This window comes from Phyllostomus discolor, chromosome 1, assembly GCF_004126475.2.
Source record: "Phyllostomus discolor isolate MPI-MPIP mPhyDis1 chromosome 1, mPhyDis1.pri.v3, whole genome shotgun sequence".
NCBI lineage: Eukaryota > Metazoa > Chordata > Mammalia > Chiroptera > Phyllostomidae > Phyllostomus > Phyllostomus discolor.
Genome location: NC_040903.2, coordinates 174,583,064 through 174,594,575, shown reverse-complemented (window position 1 = coordinate 174,594,575; position 11,512 = coordinate 174,583,064). Strand labels below are relative to the sequence as shown.

General features: G+C 44.4%; 1 non-coding gene and 1 pseudogene across 1 annotated transcript; both read right to left on the bottom strand.

Annotated features, from left to right (window-relative positions):
- Nucleotides 1–6,079: 6,079 nt before the first annotated feature.
- On the bottom strand, nt 6,080–6,195 carry LOC114493524. The gene has a single exon (XR_003684162.1). It is a non-coding gene; the product is annotated as a U5 spliceosomal RNA (small nuclear RNA).
- A 666-nt stretch (nt 6,196–6,861) lies between these two features.
- LOC114491347 lies at nt 6,862–7,775 on the bottom strand (annotated as a pseudogene).
- Between the last annotated feature and the right edge of the window lie 3,737 nt (nt 7,776–11,512).

Below are 11,512 nucleotides of genomic sequence, written 5' to 3'. Positions count from 1 at the left end.
TCTATTTCTGTGAATCTGTTCTTGTTCTAGTTGTTTCCTTAGTTCCTTTTTGTTTTTTTGGTTTTTTTTTTAGGTTCAGTTGTTGATAACTGTGAGTCTGTTGTCACTTTACTGTTCATATTTTCTATATTTTTCTTAGATAAGCCCCTTTAACACTTCATATAATACTGGCTTGGTGAACTTGACCTTGTCTGGGAAGCACTTTATCTGCCTTTCCATTCTGAATAATAGCTTTGCTGGGTAGAGTAATCTTGGATGTAGGCCCTTGGCTTTCATGATTTGGAATACTTCTTTCCATCCCCTTCTTGCCTGCAAGGTTCCTTTTGAGGAATCAGCTAGTAGTCTAATGGGAACTCCTTTGTAGGTAACTGTCTCGTTTTCTCTTGCTGCTTTTAAGATTCTCTCCTTCTCTTTAATCTTGGGGAACTTAATGATGATGTGTCTTGGTGTGTGCTTCCTTGGTCCAACTTCTTTGGGGCTCTCTGAGCTTCCTGGACTTCCTGGAAGTCTATTTCCTTTGCCAGATTGGGGAAGTTCTCCTCATTATGTTTTCAAATAAATTTTCAATTTCTTGCTCTTCCTCTTCTCCTTCTGGCACCCCTATGATTCAGATGTTGGGATATTTAAAGTTGTCCCAGAGGTTCCTAAGCCTTTCCTCATTATTTTTGAATTCTTGTTTCTTCATTCTGTTCTGTTTGACTGTTTCTTTCTTCCTTCTGGTCCAAACTGTTGATTTGAGTCCTGGTTTCCTTCCATTCACTCTTGGTTCCCTGTGCATTTTTCTTTATTTCACTTTTCATAGCCTTTACTTTGTCTTCTATTTTGTGACCATATTCAACCAATTCTGTGAACATCCCAATTACCAGTGTTTTGAACCGTGCATCTGATAGGTTGGCTATCTCTTCATTGCTTAGCTGTATTTTTTTTCTGGAGCTTTGATCTGTTGTTTCATTTGGGCCATATCTCTTTGTCCTGGGCAGCTGTTACATAGTAAGGGGCGGAGTCTTAGGTGTTCACCAGGGTGGGGCAACACGTCACTGCATTGCAATGCTGTATGTGGAGCAGGAGTCAGGGAGGGAACAGTGGGGCTTGCTCTGCTCTCTACCAGCTTTCAGTGACTTCCGCCGCTTCCCACAAGCAAACTGGGCCCTTCTGGTGCTGATTCCTGGGTGGGTGGGTTTGTATATGTTCTAGGACCCTGTGGGTCTCTCCAACAAACTCTCCTGTGAGGCTGGGAGTTTCTCCTGGCACCACAGCCCCCACAGGTGTTTTCAGTCAGTGTTTTTTAGGCTTTATTTTCCCACGCTGGGACCCTGGGTTGCACACTCTGTCTTGCTCCCCAGTGGTTCCTCCTGGTTACCTACACGAGAATGTGGGACCATCTAGTCCGCCAGCTGCTGTGGCTTCGCCCACCTCGGTCCTGCAGCCACCGCCTTGCTGAGAATCTTCACCCCAGCTGCCCGTCTCCGCCCCTCCTGCCAGTCTGGATGAATGTTTCTTCTTTAACTTCTTGGTCGTTGGACTCCCATACAGTTCAATTTTTTTGCAGTTCTGGTTATTTTGTTGTTTTTAAATTTGTTGTTGTCCTTTTTTGGGGGTTTGTGCAAGGAGGCAAGTGTATCTACCTACTACCTACACCTCCATATTTATTTATTTATTTATTTATTTATAGACCTGTTTTCTAAAGCACTGTTCTTAGTCTGTTCTTTCATTTGAACCTCTTAATGACTCTTTGAGGGACAGGTAGGCCCGACTTGGAGATGGGATGACTAGGGCTCAGAGAGAGATCACCCAGACTCACAGCACGACAGGGACAGATTTTATCTCAAGAAGGAAGAGGAAGGAAACGAAGCGCCTGGTCCACAGTTTAATGCCCTTCCCAGACTCTGCAGTGTCAGCCCAGCCCCTCTCTAATTAAGACGTCAAAGGAAAACTCCCCTGGGCCTGTCCCTACTCACTTCTGTTTATTCATCTCCCCTTCCCCACCTGCTTCCCTCCTCCCTAGCATCTTACTTTCTTATCTCCCTTACCTAGTCAGGTATCCATTCATGCTTTCAAGAAACATTTTTCCAACCCAGCAGGTGCCAGCCTCTGTGGTCAGTGCCAGGGGGACAGATGTGAATGTTGGAATTCTCCCCTGGGAGGGCCAACACCAAGTCAGCTCCTACCCTCTGCCTGTGCCTGTCCATCCACCCTTCTCAGTCCCGCTGTCCCTTCTCCCGCCCCAGTTAGCAACTAGAGCCCCTTTTCTGCCTGCCTCCATCACCCTGTGGCAGACACCAGAGCAGGGTTAAGACTCATGAGACAGGAGCGAACAGGAAGCAGCAGCAGAGACCCAGGGCAGCACGCTTGCAGAGGAAGGCTGCGTTCCGGGCCCGCTGTCTGCTCTGGAAAGCCAGGCTGCAGTCCTGTGGATCCAGCCCACCCAGAGGCAGACTCATCTGGGCCAGCAGAATGCCCCTTAACCAGCCTCATAGATCCCAAGAAATGGCAGCTGGTGACCTAGGGCAGAGAAGTGGGCAGGCCTACAAGACCCTGTAGTGCTGCGTAGTATACAGCACTTGGGATGGATGTGTTTGTGCATGCATGTTTGTATGTGTGAGCATGTGCACATGCATGTCTCTGCATGTGTACCTTTACATGTGTGGGGTGCACTGTGTGAGTGCATATATGCATGCATGTGCCATGTGCATTTGTGCTTGTGCATGTTTGTGAGGGCGTGTGCCAGCGTGTCCAGCCTGGACATCTTGGTGCGACCAGGCAGCCCTACTTTGGCCTTGCTGAGTCTTCATCCCCACAGGGAGGGGCCTGACGGCTCGGCTATGTAACTGATGGCAGAGCTCTCTGATCCCCGGCAGTGCTGTGTGTCTTCCTCCTGCTCCTATCTCCACTCCCCTGAGCCCAGAGTTTATCCTGTAAAATGTCAGAGCCTGGAGGGAAATCCGGAGATTCTCCAACTCAGCCCCTCCCCTGACGGGGAGGGCACTCTGCCTGGAGGTCACCCAGCCAGTCCGAGGCAGAGCTGGGATGAGAATCCATACACCCCGCACCCAGTTTCACATTCCTACCACAACCCCACTGCCCGGACTTGTGTCTGCTCCACGGTCTGCAAATGCCAGAGCAACGGTTCCAGGCAGGCTGCAGGTGAGAACGCTCTGCGCGAGAGAAGGTGTCTGGGAGTCGGGAGCTGCTTCAGTATGTCCACACTGGGCCCTTCCCCCACCCTTTCCACCTGGGACCAGGCTTACACCCGCTCTGGGAGAGTATTCTGGCCTCCTCACCCTGGACTGTAGTTGGTGGCCAGATATGCTTTTGATTCATTACAAATAGAAAATGAATAAATTCTTATTTGATAAATGCAGTGGGCAAAACTCTTACAATAGGTGGGGTTCATGAGAAAAAATTACAAATGGTATCTTTGATGAAAGTCTTGGAAATGTCTTGGAACAGAGGAATGAAGGCTGACAGTATCAAGAGGAGCCTGGGAGAGATTGAACTTGAGTGGTTTTTGGTCCCTTCATCAAAACAAAAAAGGCCGAGGAGTCCTCTGCATCCCCTCAGGAGGTAAATTATCTTTGAGGAGATGAAGAGGCTTTTCTATGACAGGAAAGGGGCTCCCCCGGACAACAACCCAACTGTTCTGGAAAGGGGGTGTAATTAGCATTCCTATGTGTTCGGAGAGCATCCCGGGGCTGCCCCTGGAAAGGTTGGGTGGCAAAGGGTCCTTTGAGGGGTAGCTCTGAAAGGACAGGCAGCTGTACGTGCTGCTGGGGGACCCTTGGGAAGGCTGGGGGCAGAGGTTCCTGGCTGAGCGGTGACCCTCCCAGCCCCAACAGTGCTGATTTAGGCCCCAAGGAAACAGTGTGATTGGCTGGGGCTGCTTTCTTGGCTCTGCAGCAGGTGAGCATGGGTCCCTTCACCCCTTGAAGACACCCAAAGCGAGGGGGCAGTCACTGAATGGAGGGCCTCTGCTTTTCTGGAGAAGGCCGCACCTGTGACTGAAGACACAGGAACGGGCTCTGCAGGAAGCCTCTGTGTTGCTGTCTGGTTCTGGAAGATTAGAGCAATGTTTTATTCTGCATATCACTTTTACACATTTCCCTTTGGTACCCACCTCCCATCTTGTCACCATACCCTATGCTGCTGACAGGACGAGGCTTAACCTCCAGTTTCTCATGGAGAGGATGGGCTCCTCCTGAGAGCACCCCAAGAGAGACTGTTTTCTTCCTGCTGCTCCCTTCCACATTTCTGGGACCTGCTACTACCATTGCTGCGGCCTTGGCCAAAGGTGCCAGGAGAGGGAGGCTGAGGCTGCTGGGCGGAGCACCTGGGCTGGCAGGAAAGGATATCATCCAGCAGAACCTGAGAAGCTGGGTGTGGTGACTTAAAATATCACTGTGAGGAGGGTTCAGAAAGGGATAGTCTACATCTTTTCCCTTTCCAAATGTATTTAAAAATCAGCTTGCTGAGTGCTACAGAAATTCCTCTTAAAACAGTATAAAAAATACAAAGAAAGTAAGCAGAGGGTATATTGAAGTGTAACAAATTAACAGTGGGGAAAAAAAAGACATGCTAGAGAGGACCGGCAAATTCCAAATTTGGTTCCTTGAAAAAGAAAACTCATAAAATAGACAACTTCTGACAAGATTTATAAGCAAAAAAAAAAAAAAAGAGAGAGAGAGAGAGTGAGAGAGAGGGAGAGAGAGAAAGAGAGAAGAAATAAATAATACTGGGAGGGAAAAAGAGGACATATGGATACAGCAGAGCCCTAAATGATGAAGAATGTTAAGGACTGCCCTGGCTGGTGTGGCTCAGTGGACTGAGTGCAGGCTGCAAACCAAAGGGTCACCAGTTTGATTCCCAGTCAGGGGCACATGCTTGAGTTGTGGGCCAGGTCCCCAGTGGGGGCCACGTGAGAGGCAATCACACATTAATGTTTCTCTCTCTCTCTTCTCCTCTTTCTATAAATAAATAAATTAATTAATAACCTTAAAAAATGTTAAGAACTGTGTGCCAATATGCCAATGAAAGTTAAACTGCAGAGAAAATACTTTCCAGCTTATTTTATGAGTTTTATATCATTGATAGTAAAACAAGGATAGTATAGTAAAGTAATATTTTATAGGCCAATTCCACTAGAGAATTTAGACATAAGAATTTAATCATAATATTAGCAAAGTCCAGCAATGTTTAAAAATATAATATGACCAAGCTAGGTTTTGCAATAGACTGAATGGTTGTGACCCCCCCAAAGTGGGAGAAGGGGCATACAATCAACAAAGAATTACTATGTAAAGTCTGGAGACTAGAGGCTGTGTAAGAAAAACTCCTATAATCACTGAGAAAAAGATTTTCAATCTAAGAAAAAAACAGGCAAAAGACACATATAAGCACTTCACAAAAGAGAAATCAAGAATGGTCCGAAAAAACCTTGAAAAGTTGAACCTTATTAGTAATTAGGAAAATGTACATTTAAAACCACTGTAAGATATCACCTGATGCCTACCAGATGGACAAAAATTAAAGTCACCATACCACGGGAATGTGAGGATGAGAAGCAATGGTGGAAGCCATTGGTGGAAGCATAAATGGGTACACTCAACTTTGAGAAAAATTATTATACCTGCCTTCTCTAGATGCAATGATTTCATCCCACACTTCAGAGAGAGTATCTTGCACTTGCTTACCATGATTAACATCACTCTAATAAGCATCGTCTGCACGTGGGGTGGGGTGAGTCGTCCGGTAAGGGAAAATGGACTTATGAACTGTAGTCTGTTCTGTAGAGTTCGGCTCTCCTAATGACATCCTCGATCGTCAGCGCCTGCTCAGTGCTAGGTATGACCTAAGTGCAAAGCATACATTGGATTTGTAAAACTCAGAATGAAAAAATTTACGTATGCCATAAACTGAAAAGCACTTTTCTTGCTTAACTGCTTAAACAAATTTAGTGTGTTTTTAACGACTAACGTTGCAGACAGATAAGTTCAGCAAATTTGACTTGTAGTGTGAGAAAATATACTCTCACACATCAAACTGTTAGGAAACTAAACATTCTTTTTTTTAAGACACAGTTATTAGCCTTGCCGAAACAAGGCCTCAAAAAATTGGGTTAAGACTCAGAGTTGTTCCTCTCCACGGAAATCTTTAGTAAAAGGCGAAAGATTTATACGATCTGAAGAGAAACCAGAGTATGGGTTAGTGTTCTGTAATCCACACCTCGAGTAAAAGAAACTTCTATTGCACTGACGGTGGTTAGTTGACGCCAAGATTCAGTGTCTGAATAAAAGTTTACGGGTTACTCTGTAAGTTAAAGTCTAGTTTTCAGAAAATATAAGTGGAAGAAAATTTAAAGTGTTGCTGTTTTAAACCTGGACGTGGCGCAGTGCACTGTGGGTATGTAAATAAGGACAGTCACCGTTCTTTCGGGAAATATCTTATTCACACGGTGCCTTGTGTCACCATTAGGGGGCGAAGCGGAGAATTCCAGGAATGGGATCTAAACGCCGCGTTTGTCTACGAGACTTCTTTTTTGTGTTTTACGTATTTACACACCTGATTTTGAGTCTGTTAAATAAGGACTTTGATGTTAAATTGAAAATGAAAAAAAATAGCAAATAAACCGCTGACACAAAATTCAGGACGGTGGTTCCTCCCTTCGGCGGGGATTTGGGGGTGTGTCTGGGAAAGGGCACCGAGGGGTTTTAAAATTTGACAATTTCTTTTTTCTTAAGCTGCAGGGTGGGCGCACGGGTGCTTGGCTTGCTGTTTTTTTAAACCGTGCACCTCCAGGGTATACACTCTGGAATATTTTGCATCTTTGCCATTTGAGAAAAACTCCTGGCAGTGTCCTGCTTAAAATTGGAGCTTGCTTGCTCGGTTTCAGGTTTCCTTTCCAGCTGGACGCTAATGTTGCAAATGATATCTTGTACTCGTGTTTCAGACCTCCCATCTTTTCACCCTATGCTTTTCAACCGCGCTGTTCTCTCCTCTGTGGCGCTCAGCTGCCAGATCCAACCAGACGACATGGGCCTCCCTAACAATTCATTGATGCAGGTCCATCATGGTACCTGAACAACCTTGGTAAGGGAAACTGCAGCTCTTTTTTTGTTGTTTGTTTTTCTTTTCTTTTCTTTTTTCTCATTCTGTGGCATGTTTAATAAACTGGCAACAGAGAAAGTTAGTTGAAGGAAAGCAGAGGAACTTTGTCTATTAAGTATTAAAACCTTGGGGTTACATAATCATCCGGCATCTGCTCAGTGTTGTCCCTGTGATTAGGCATGAACCTGATGGGAACTCCAGGAATCTTCCTGATTTCTCTGTTTAAGGTCTGAGTCAACTGTGGCCACAACTTAACACTTGTGTTGAATTACTCTCTCTACTAAACAGTCATCTGCACAGGTTCCTTTGTGTGTGCATGGTAATCACTCAAATTTTGGATCCTTGGTGGTCCTTAGAGTCACTCGATACTTCTGCCACAACTTCTCAGTTTCAGCCATTGCCAGTCAGTTACACAAAGGTTACACTTGGCATAGAGACAGTCCATCATTGCCTGCACAAAGTCCAGTTTAGCCTTAGTGGAAAAGTTGATAAAAGTTGGTATCAACCAGGGTGTGGTAAGGTGGGCCCAGTTGTGTGTTACATTGATAGAATAAGCAGGAAAAGTATTGGGGGACTTCTTTTTTCTTGAGTGCATAGGGATCTCTTTTCTTTCTTTTCTTTTTAGGTTTTAATCTATTCTTTTCTTTAAGCCTCTGATCTCTCAGACTAAGCATTGCCATAGCTTTATGGTCTCGTATTTCCTTGTTGTTGTTTTTTTTTTTTTTTTTTTTTTTTTGCTTCCCTGTGATCACGTGGCACTCTTGTTTCTTTCTTTTTCTTTTGTTTACTTCTGGCTGCTTATGCAAACATTCCGCTTCCCAACTTTGACACTTCCTGTGCTGGCACATTTTGCTGGTTCCTTTACTAACAAGTCAATCATATTTGACATATACTTGATTTAAATTTTTCTAATACAGTACATTTTATTGGATATGATAAAATTTATTGGATATGATCCACTTGCCTTACAATTTACCCATTTAAAGTGTGTAATTTAGTGTTTTTTAGTATATTCACAGAGTTGTGTGATCATTACCACAATCCAATTTTACAACATTTTTGTCACCTCAAAAAGGAACTCTGAACTCACTACCAGTTACTCCCCACACCCCACCCAGGCCATCAGTAATCTATTTTTTGTCTCTAAAGTGGCTACTCTGGACATTTCACATCTGGTCATTTCTGTGTCCACAGATTAGTTCCAGGTGCCCAATGGATACCAAAGTTCCCAGATGCTCAAGTTAAATACTATTTAAATAACTGCTATACTGATTGTTTAGGGAATAATGACCAGAAAAAAAGCCTGTACATGTTTAGTGTAGGTGCAACCATTGTAGGCCTAACTACTTTGTGCACATCAGCAACAATGTAACATTTTTTCCTGAATATTTTCCATCAGTGTTTGGTTGGCCTACTTAAGTGGAAGCTGACCTTTGTGACTGGCCTCTTTTCCTTAGCATAATGTTTGTGAGGATCATTCATGCAAACATTTGTTTTGATACTCTTTCGCATGCTTGCTACATTTCACAATGTAATGGAAAGTTAGAGACCCGTGGAGAAGCAAGGTTCCTACCCTATGGTAATAGCTGTACCGCACAGGACTTGGCCAGGGGCTGAGGCGCTGATAGCATACGTTTGAGTAGGTGGGAAGGATGAATATTTTGTGCATTGTAAATATTGACATTCTAAGTGGTTACATCACTTTTAAGTGTAAACAATGGAAGGTAAATACCCAGGAGAGTTGATACCATCATAATTTCTTAATTTTAATTTTTTACATAATTCTTTTTTGTTCTTGAGCTTATTTACCACTTGCATTTATCCAAGATATGAATATAAATATATTTTTTGTACATGGAAGTGTTTTATTAATTACTCAATCATATTTTTATGACAAAATAAGTACATTAATTGAATTTTTAAATTTTTCCCACATTCTTTGAACTTAAAGTTTTATGCATTAATGATTTTCTTCTGGACTGACTTATTGTTACAATTATTTGTGGTACATGCTTTATTAATCCACTATAAATATACCACACATTTTTATAATTATTAAATATGAAAGTATCATTTTTATTGGAATTGCATTTCTTAAGTAGATATATACATATTACTTTTTGCCAGAGGAGACAGGGTTTTAGTCCCAATGCTATTTTTTTCATTTTTATGGCTAACCTAAACACCCTTGTTGCCATAAATCAATAGATGGAAGGAGTTCATTCAGTGAATGATCAGGTGACAACGAATTAAATCCTCCTTAAATTCTGTTGAAAGAAAAAAAGTTAGAAATCTTTTAAATTACAAAATAATTTGCTATCCAGACTCATTCACTTCCTCAAAATGCCTGAAGATATTTTATTTATTAAAATAATTGGTATTGTATTTTTTCATTAACATTTAGTCTCCTTATACCCCTCATCCCCACTGAAGATATTTTAAATTGACATTGATTGGGTGCCCTCCCTGAACAAGTTCAGATCCTCCAGCGCTGCATCTGGGAAAGGTATTGGGTGGATGACAGGAGAACCTTTATTTTGTGAAGCAGGAGAAGGGTGATCAGTGAAACGGAAGCAGGAAAGCAGTCCTCCCCAGCTCACCCTAAGTCGGGCATTCACGCAGCCACCTCCCCTGTGTGGCCAGGCCCAGCCCAGCACCCCCCCGCCCCCGCCCCTCCGTGGAGGTGAGGTTGTTCAGTGATTCTAGTCCTGGGTGTGGAATGTTGGGAGCTTCGTGGCCTAGGGTAGCAGTGATGGAGATTATTGTGTTCTGTGGCTGTCCAGAATGGCAGCCACCAATTCATGTGACCATTGAGCGCTTGAACTGTGAGCAGTGCATCTAAGGAACCGAATTTTTAATTAAGTTAAACTAATCAAATTTGAACAGCCAATATGGCTAGTGGCTACTGTTAGGTAGCCAAGGTGGCAAAAAGGTGCAGTTAAGGGCTTTTATTCGAGGAGGGACAGTGCTGATCGGGTGGGCTGGGTCCCAGCAGACTGTAGTAGCAAGGGAAAGGACGGCCGGTTTTTAAGGGTGTATAGCAGACCCCTGGGGGAGGGTGGGTCACCCTGCTGATCTGCCCCAGGTGTCCTGGGCACAGGCGTTTGCAAGACAATGTCCTGTGCTCAGAGATGGCTGATTGGGGACAGAAAGTCCTGGAGATTTACGGGCCTTGCCTCTGGGAAAAAGCTTGAGGGAGAGGGGACGGGAAGTGAGGGTTCAGCTGGTGGCTGTGTCTCAGTTGCTTCTGATAATAGGGAATCTCAAGGTCGGGTGTTTAGCTGGTAAAACTCTCTTTGTTCCTGCATAGGGCTGTGGCTTAGATCCTTCAAGTCCCAGTACATTCCAGCAGCTACCATATTGGATGGCGCAGAGCTAGGGAATCTCAGCAATGTCCTGGCTTGGGTTTTGCACTTGACCAATGGACTGGACTGTTGGGTTTTCTCTTAAGAGGGAGAAGAGGTGGGACTCTGGGCCTTTCTCTTCTGAAGATAGGTCAAAGTATCCCTCATCCCTAGCCTTCATCCCAACCCCATTACAGAGGACCCCAAAGGAAAATCTTGAGACATCTGAGAGCAAAATCTTAAGGCAATGTGAAGAATTCCTAGGGCTGAAAGGCAGTGCAGATGGCGGTCCAGGCCCACCCTTCTGACCCTGTGGCCTGCACCACTCCCTGCAGCCGTTTCCCTGGGTGTAAACAGACCCTTTTGGCCTGGCTACCAGCCTTGGAGGGAAACTGATAGGGGCTTAAGACTTGGGAAAATTTAGCTTAAGGTAAATAGTCATAAATCTAGCAAGTAATATGTATGTTAAGTTTTCGTTTCAGTAACTACAGATAAGGCCTATCTTGGCGCCTAAGAATAAACAGGTGACCTCTTGGAGACGTCTGTACCAGGAAGAAGCAAGCGACTACCCTTCCCCCTTGGAGGCAACTGTTGAATTTCAAAGGCTTTCGCTGACACCTTGTTTGCCCTCCCCCAACCCCCTTATAAAAGATCTGGCTGGGAAAGAAAGAGGGAGATGGTTTGTTAGGGTATGAACCCGCCATCTTCTCGGATCGCCCGACATCTGAATAAAGCGCCTATAAAAGATTCAGTCACTGTCATTGCTTATTGGATTTGGTAGTGACAGGCAGCCTGAACGCCGGTGTCTTTTCCGGTTACAAAACCACCCAAGAAGGAGACACTGGGCAGGATTTTTTGTTCAAGGAGAAACAAGCAAACTGAACCTGCGGTTCCGGACAGAAGCAGTGCAGGCTGCTCTGGGTCTGAGAGCGGTAAAGAGAGAACCAAGTTGCTTCCACATGGGGTAGTTATGAGGATGAAACTCAGAGATGAGGGTGGCTGTGACGATTAATTACATGTGTCAACTTGACGGACTAAGAGATGCCCAAGGATCTGGTGAAACATTA